Source organism: Trachymyrmex septentrionalis, unplaced genomic scaffold (genome assembly GCF_001594115.1).
Source record: "Trachymyrmex septentrionalis isolate Tsep2-gDNA-1 unplaced genomic scaffold, Tsep1.0 scaffold183, whole genome shotgun sequence".
In the NCBI taxonomy this organism is placed as follows: Eukaryota; Metazoa; Arthropoda; class Insecta; order Hymenoptera; family Formicidae; genus Trachymyrmex; species Trachymyrmex septentrionalis.
The window spans coordinates 384,026-391,693 of record NW_017305001.1 but is presented as its reverse complement, the minus strand read 5'-3'; the positions used below and the strand labels follow the sequence as shown (position 1 = coordinate 391,693).

At 32.7% G+C, this 7,668-nt stretch overlaps 1 pseudogene; it reads left to right on the top strand.

Moving 5' to 3' along the window:
- Positions 1-6,974: 6,974 nt before the first annotated feature.
- Positions 6,975-7,376, top strand: LOC108746631 (annotated as a pseudogene).
- The last annotated feature ends 292 nt before the right edge of the window (positions 7,377-7,668 follow it).

Sequence of the window (7,668 nt, the reverse complement as noted above, 5' to 3'; positions counted from 1 at the left end):
ATATATATATATATATATATATATATATATCTTATATCTAACACTCCTATTTTTATTTTTACACTGAAAATTTATTTTTATGTAAAAATGGAAGTAAGAGAAACAATCTCCAATGATCTTGATCTTAACAAATGTTACCCAGGACATGATCCTGAACAATATTCAAGAGGTTATATATAGTCGTTGGTCGGACATCTTGTAATGCTAATGCCGGTAGTATTGAACGTTTAAGTTATCTTATATAATAACTCGAAAAGTACTTACTGAAAAATAACTTTATTACATTGTTTTGAAAAGCTCTTGACGTTAGCTATATGTACGTGAAATAAAAAATAGTAAATAGTGAGAATTAGAGCAAACAAGAGTGTAACGCGGAGCGTGATTAAATAATACTGTTATTCAGTGCAGTATTTAATTGAATATATTTCCATACGAACGTTTCGATTCTTTTTACAGTCATCATCAGCGTTATTACAGTTCTTCAAACATATGAAAACATTCCTCATGCATCAAAAGTAGCCATTAAAGGATTGAATGATCATAAGTGAGGTGCATGAATTTCGTTACAATTATTCTGGAATAAATATGAAAAATGTACAATACTATGTTATTGGTAGATTATAAAAACTTGTAATAATAGATAGCTTACTAGTAGATGATGAGATATGTAATTACAAGAACAAATAAATTATAAAGAATATTGTCCATGAATTCGTGCAATAATCATTATAATAGATATATATTAATAGTCAGAATAGAAGAGAATACACGTTAGTCAAGGCACGACAAAGTTAAGACTGATGATATTTTGAAAGTGTGTCGCAGATACATACATGTATTGTCTTTATTTACAAGGCTAAAGTCAAGCGTTAAAATAATAAATTATTTATAATTTGTTTAAAATAGAAATATACGCATGATGCATTCGGTATCAGACTGTAAATTAAGACTATTATTTTGCATTTGTATGTGTAACATCTCAGATATGAGTCTTCTTTCCAAATAACGTTCACGGTCTAAAATTTTGACGTTCTTTCAATCGAAATTGTGATTTAATGAAAGTCTGTAATCCGTAAGGACCGATCTAGTGTCATTGGAGCTATTAATTTATCGATGATATTCTTGAATTCTTGTTTTTAGTTTTCTGTCGGTTTGACCTACGTACGTCATGTTGCAATCTTTGCATTCTATTTTATAAACCACATTCTTATTTGATTCTTCTGGAAAATATCTTTGTGAACTTTCATAAATCTTCCGAGCTTATTCAAATTGAAAAATGCTTCATATTCAAGTTACCAATAATGCCCCAGAATTTATTCGAGATCGTTTGAATATACGGTAATAAGAACCAAGAAATACATTCTTATTCTGGTGGCGAGTTAGTAGTATTGTGCATTTGACTGTTTGTGGATTAACGCTTTTAAATCTTAAATTTATCGTCTCAAAAATAAAACCAGGAAGATAATTATTCTCCAACAAAATATTTATTATAATTAAAATTCTTGTCACGATATCTGGATTGTGAAATAAAAAATTGAGGTTTCCATATAAAAAATTTTAGATAACCTTGACTTAACCTTACAAACATCAAGGTCATCGTTTTCCTTCCCTCTAGTAACTAAGCAACTTTTGTTTGACACATTCTTCCGTACCTATTAACAGTACAAACTTACCTTTTTAAAAAAGGTAAAAAAAAAGAAAGTGCTAAAAATATACGTGCTTCTTGAATAAAACCTAAGTATCTAAATCAATTAATAGTAGTCTTTATTCTTCTTCAAAGATATTCTTATTGAAGATCTTATTCCAACCCAAGTAATGGCAGCTTTACCTCTCTGTTAAAAATTATTTTTTCTCGAAAAAACTAATGTTTTGAATGAAAAATTAAAATTTACATGCTATAGTCTTAACTAATCAAGTCAAATTCTATTAAATTAAAAAGTAAAACCCAATGGTACTACCTTTGTTATTAACTTTAATGATGTATTATTTGTATAAAAGATTTGATATGAACAAAACTGATGCTAAGTTAAATTTCACAAAATTTTATGTATCATTAGAAAGTTTTGACATCAACATTGGCGCCAAGTTAAATTCCATACCAAATTAAATAAAAAATATTATCTTTAATTTTTATATAATGAAATCTAAGTATATCTTTGCATTTCTATTAAAGGATCTTCCTATTCCAATCCAAATGGCTTTACTTCTTCTTAAAAGAAATTATTATATAAAATAAAATTGCGTTATTCCTCAAATCAATTTAAGTGTTACTAAAAAAAAAAATTAAAGAACTAATAATAAAGCAAAAAAAGTTTAATTTAAACAGAAAATTTTTTCATGTACAATAAAAACACTTGGCGCTATCTCGATATAATAACAATAAAATTAGTAGAATATGAATTTAATATTTAAAAAAATAAGAAAAATTTGAATGTATTACTTATTGTTAGAAAAATAACATAAATAAGAAACTTATTAATAAGAAAAATTAAAATCAAATTACAAAATATGAATAATAAGGAAAATAAGAAACATTCCCAATAAGAGTTAAAGTATCTATGTGTATATGTACCATTGAGTTATAGTCGTGTAAATTATAAACATTATGAATGCTATTAAATTTAAATCTAAGAAAAATAAATTTAAATTTGTAAGATATGCATTATAGAAGAGAAATAAGTAGTAAACTTTATTTTTATTCAGTGTAAAGTTTAGATTAAATTTATTATTCCTTTAATTATTACTTTCAAATTATAACTACCTTTTTATCTATTTTATTAATATCTATTCTAATTTTAAATTGCTTTTATAGTTTTTCTTACTCGATCTAGCAACACCAAGTGTTTTTACTTGAAAAAATTTTCTATTTAAATTAAATATTTTTGTTTTATGTGTTACTGTTAGTCCTTTAATTTTTTTTAGTAACATTTGAATTAATTTGAGAGATAACGTAATTTTGTGATATAACAATTTCTTTTAAGAAACATTAAAGCTATTTTGATTGTCTTTAATGCGCAGTTATAGGAGAATACAATAATAAATATTAGAAACTGATTTATTTGAGGTAACTTATTTTTCACATAACGACTGTGAATACAAGAAGAAGATGGAGTAAACAACAGAAAGCATCTAGATAAGCATACGGAATAAAGAAAACGTTACGGCAAACTCGTAATGTATTAATTAATTCGATAGATGTATGACGATTGATTCGAATTATCTTTTATATCAACATTCCCCTCATCGACTCACACGGTAAAGAGAGAAAAAAAAGTAAAATAAATGTATGATTTAAGAAGAATTTAATTTTAGTATCTCCTTGCATTTTAATATTTTAATTTTCAACAACAGTTAGAAAATCTGTCGGGTTTCCCTCGGACGGGATGTACTGCACAACAACTTCTTTCGCCTCCAGAGCTTCCCTCGTAAAATGGAAATACGAGTAGATGTCCACGTGTTTGTTTCGTTGATTACATATGCTATCCTTGCTAAATCTCATAGCGCTTTGATTATTGATACATGTTGAGTTCTCCACGAAGGCATCATCATCCATATATGTAAGGAGATGCCGTGTATATATCGCCTCTTTTACTACTTCAGAAAGTACCACATATTCGGCTTCCATGATCGAAAGGGCAATCGATTTTTGTTTAAATTTCCAGCTAATGGGACCTTGAGTTAGTATGAGAACTAGGTATAAGAACGTCGATTATCAATGTTTCCTCCTCAATAGGAGACAATAAGTATGAAGTTTGCCAGATTTGATTTTATACAGTAAGTCAAGTAAGAGCGTGGTCAAGTTCATGTTATTAGCCTTGAGATAGGTTCGAATAGTTTCATACGATATATCTAAACCTTTCTGCTTCAATTTTACTTGTCCTTGACGCAGTGTTAAGCCAGGATTCCGCGAAAACAGATTCACTATTTTTTTATCGTCTTTTTTTGTCCACTTTGCATATCAAACCACGTTCCGGTAAATCATCGACATTTTTTGCCACATTATATCGCTGCACTTACTTTTGTACGAATGATTTCGACTTTTTCATATATTTAGCAGCCGCTAATTGTGACATTTTTGGACCTTTCGGGTGCGTGCAGAGAAACACAACGTGAGGAACACGCTTCATAGCGCGATGCGTATTTGGTACTCATGGCGCTTAATGTGATTCTTTTAAGAAAGTTCAATGATAACTGAATCTTCCTTGATAGTGCAAGGACAAAGGTCTCTATAGATTCATGATAGATTTAGAGCGATATCTTTTATTAGCTTTAAGGCCGACCACGCTCTTACTTGACTTATTGTAAGTGATTCCCAGACTGGGCGTAGTGATTAAATATCTCAAGGCATGTTTCGCTGTTTTCCAATGAATCTTTCCAGAATTTACATTGAAACGGCTCAATGTATTTATTGTAAATGCCAGGTCAGATATTCGTTAGGTAGAGCAAACTCCTAACAAGTTCTCGGTATAGTACTTGCTTCATCTCATTTTCCTTTTCTTTTGATGTTGCCTCATCCTCATGAGATAACTACGCTGATTTCCATCAGAATAGAGACCGGGTTTGCATAAGTTATATTAAATTTTTTGATAACTCTTTTTATGTGTGCCTCTTAAGAGATATGTATGTTTCCCGTTGTTCCCTTTCATTCGATATGCATTCGTAAAATTTTGATTACTCGTCTTAAGTTTTTCATTTTGAATTTTCCACACAGTGGTTTTTACCGATGTATCTTTAAATTTCGTGATGCTATAAACAGAGTGAGGCTAGATTGCGCACATTATCGATCGGACCCGGCAGTATTTCCCAATCGGACACGGACCCGATCGGACACAGACTTGATTGGACACGAACCCAATCGAATACGAACTCGATCGGATACTTAGCATTGCATTAGGACACGAATCCGATTGCGCACCGACCCCATCAGGCACGGATTCGATTGCGCACGACCTGATCCATTTGCAACTTATTGCTCCCTTACCTAGAAGTAATTCTGTAAGCTCCCAGGTTCCGCACTTTTTTAATTAATTATACTCACTTGCATAGCAATTAATTTTTATAAATACTACATATAGCTTCTTCTACTGATAATTAATTTACATCTCTGCGACATATGCAATGTGATACTCCCTTTTCGGTCTTCCTCGCTGATCAGTACGTATGATCTTCGGCCTACTAGGCCCTCTCGATGGATTTATCATTAAAGGATGTACTTCTTCTTCATTTTGACTCAATTCCTCCGATGTATTATCATGTATCTCAATTACTCGTTCTCTATCACTTGAAATTTCATAATCAGTGCTGTCGGTTGAACCATTATCGTCCGTCGTTTGTATTCTATCATTATTTGTGTTACTTGGTCTCTCGCTTGCTGTCTCGACTTCCGTATCTATTGATTAAAGAGGTAATTTCACTTCTTGTGATGATCTTTGAGTTGATCGATAAATCGAGGATTCTCAATCGGACGTCATAATTCTTAATTACTTGTACCTCTACGCCATAGTCGATAAGCCTTCGATTCTATATCGTATCCAATAAACACGAAATCTTCACCTCTTGCGTCCCACTTTGATAATCCAAGTCCTTTCCTCAAAGCAGTTACAGAGATCAAATTTTGAATTTTCTCACGTCTGATTTCTTTCCGCTCCATAGTGTTTTATTTTCTGTTGCCCTCGATAGACACCTATTTCGTAGAAATATCGCCGTACTGACAGCTTTGGCCCATAATGATGTCGGCCCTTTTGATTGCAGTAGCATACATCGCGCCATCTCTTTAATAGTCCGGTTTGTGCGTTTAGTTACGCCATTTTGTTGGGGCATTTATTCGACAGAGAATTCCGTAACTTATATTTCAAACACGGCCATGAATACAAGAAGAAGATAGAATAAGAAACAGAAAGAATCTAGATGAGCGTACGAAAAACATTATGGCAAATTCGCAATTTATCGATCAATTTAATATCCATAGATATGTGTAATATTCCTAAATACTCGAATTATCTGTTATACTAACAGATTGGAATAGGAAAATCCTTCAATAAGAATGCAAATATACATATATACTTAGGTTTTATTGTATAAAATAAAGTATTACTTGGATTACATTTTTTATTTAATTTGATATTGGATTTGACTTGGCGCTAATTTTGTTAATATCGAATCTTTTGTACAAATTATACATACATTAAAATTAATATCATTTATTTAATTTAGTACGGGATTTAACTTGGCGCCAATTGTTGATATTAAATCATTTTTACAAATAATACATAAAATTTTGTGAAATTTAACTTGGCGTCAATTTTGTTAATATCAAATTTTTTATACAAATGATACATATCATTAAATTAAATAACAAAGATAGTATCACTTTGGTTTTACTTTTTAATTTGATAGAATTTAACTTGATTAGCTAAGACTGTAGCGCATCTGGGTTTTAATTTTTAATTTGATATATTAATTTTTTCGAAGAGTAATAATTTTTGACAAAGAATTAAAGCTATCATTACTTGGATTGGAATAAGAAGACCTTCAATAAAAATATCCTTAAAAAAGACTTAAAACTACAATACTATTAATTAGGGTTAGACACTTAGGTTTTATTCGAGAAGCACGTATATTCTTAATGCCTTTTTTTTCTTTTTTAAAAAGGTAAGTTTGTACTGATATCACGCATTTTGTAGTAGCAAATCTTATAAACTTTTTATACATTTTTTTGCAACGTACTGTGACATGACAATTTTTATTACCCTATCGCAAATCCTCCCAACGATGGAATCGCACGTCCTCCCGACTCGGAGGGCAAGCACGCACGCGAACGCGCATGCGAACACACCTGCGAACGTGCGCTACCTCCGTAATTGTCTGTTTTTTTTTTAATAACTTTTCTTTTTTTGTTGAGACTTTTCTTTCGTTAGTGATTGGTCTCACAATTAAAATTAGGATCGCCTAACGAATCGCACTCGGCAGCTGCTATGTTATTGCCGTCTCACCCGCCAGCGGGGGAAGGAAGACTACATCGAAAGAAAGAAAGAAGAGGCGGTACTACGTTGGCTCCCACACGGGAGCTCGGACACGCTAGTCGTATTATATTTGCTTGTGATCCGCTGTCGCCCTAAAACCTTTTTAAATTGCACATCCCTTGCAGAATACGACCGAAGACGAGAATTCCCGGCCACCTAAGAGATCGGACATTCATCGAGGGCATATATCCCTGACGTGGAGCTAGAAAAGAAGCTACCAAGATATCCTTCGCAAGCTCGGAAAGTTTCGGGACCTCAGGCGGAAAAGCAGCCCTTGGAAGGAAATTATATTACGCCCTCTTAAGAGCAAGAATTCGCGGCCATGAGGACTTGTGCAGCACGCGGACAGCGTGATAAGCAGTAGCCAATCTGGCATAACGATTTCCTGAGGGAAGGAATCGAACGGTCTGCGTGAATCCGCGAGGAGCTCTGAGGTCTCACTCGTGCTATGGCTGAGCCGACGATTTATAAAGAACGTGCGAAGTCGCCGTTGACAACGAGAGAATTTTCGAGAATCGCTGACGTGAGGAAGATTGCCGAGGAGGATAACAGAAGGATTAGGACGCAGAGAGTGAGACGAGCGTCGCCGTCGTTGCTGTTCCTGATTCGGGTTGATTTGTAGCTTCGAGTGGATCGCGCGTGAAAA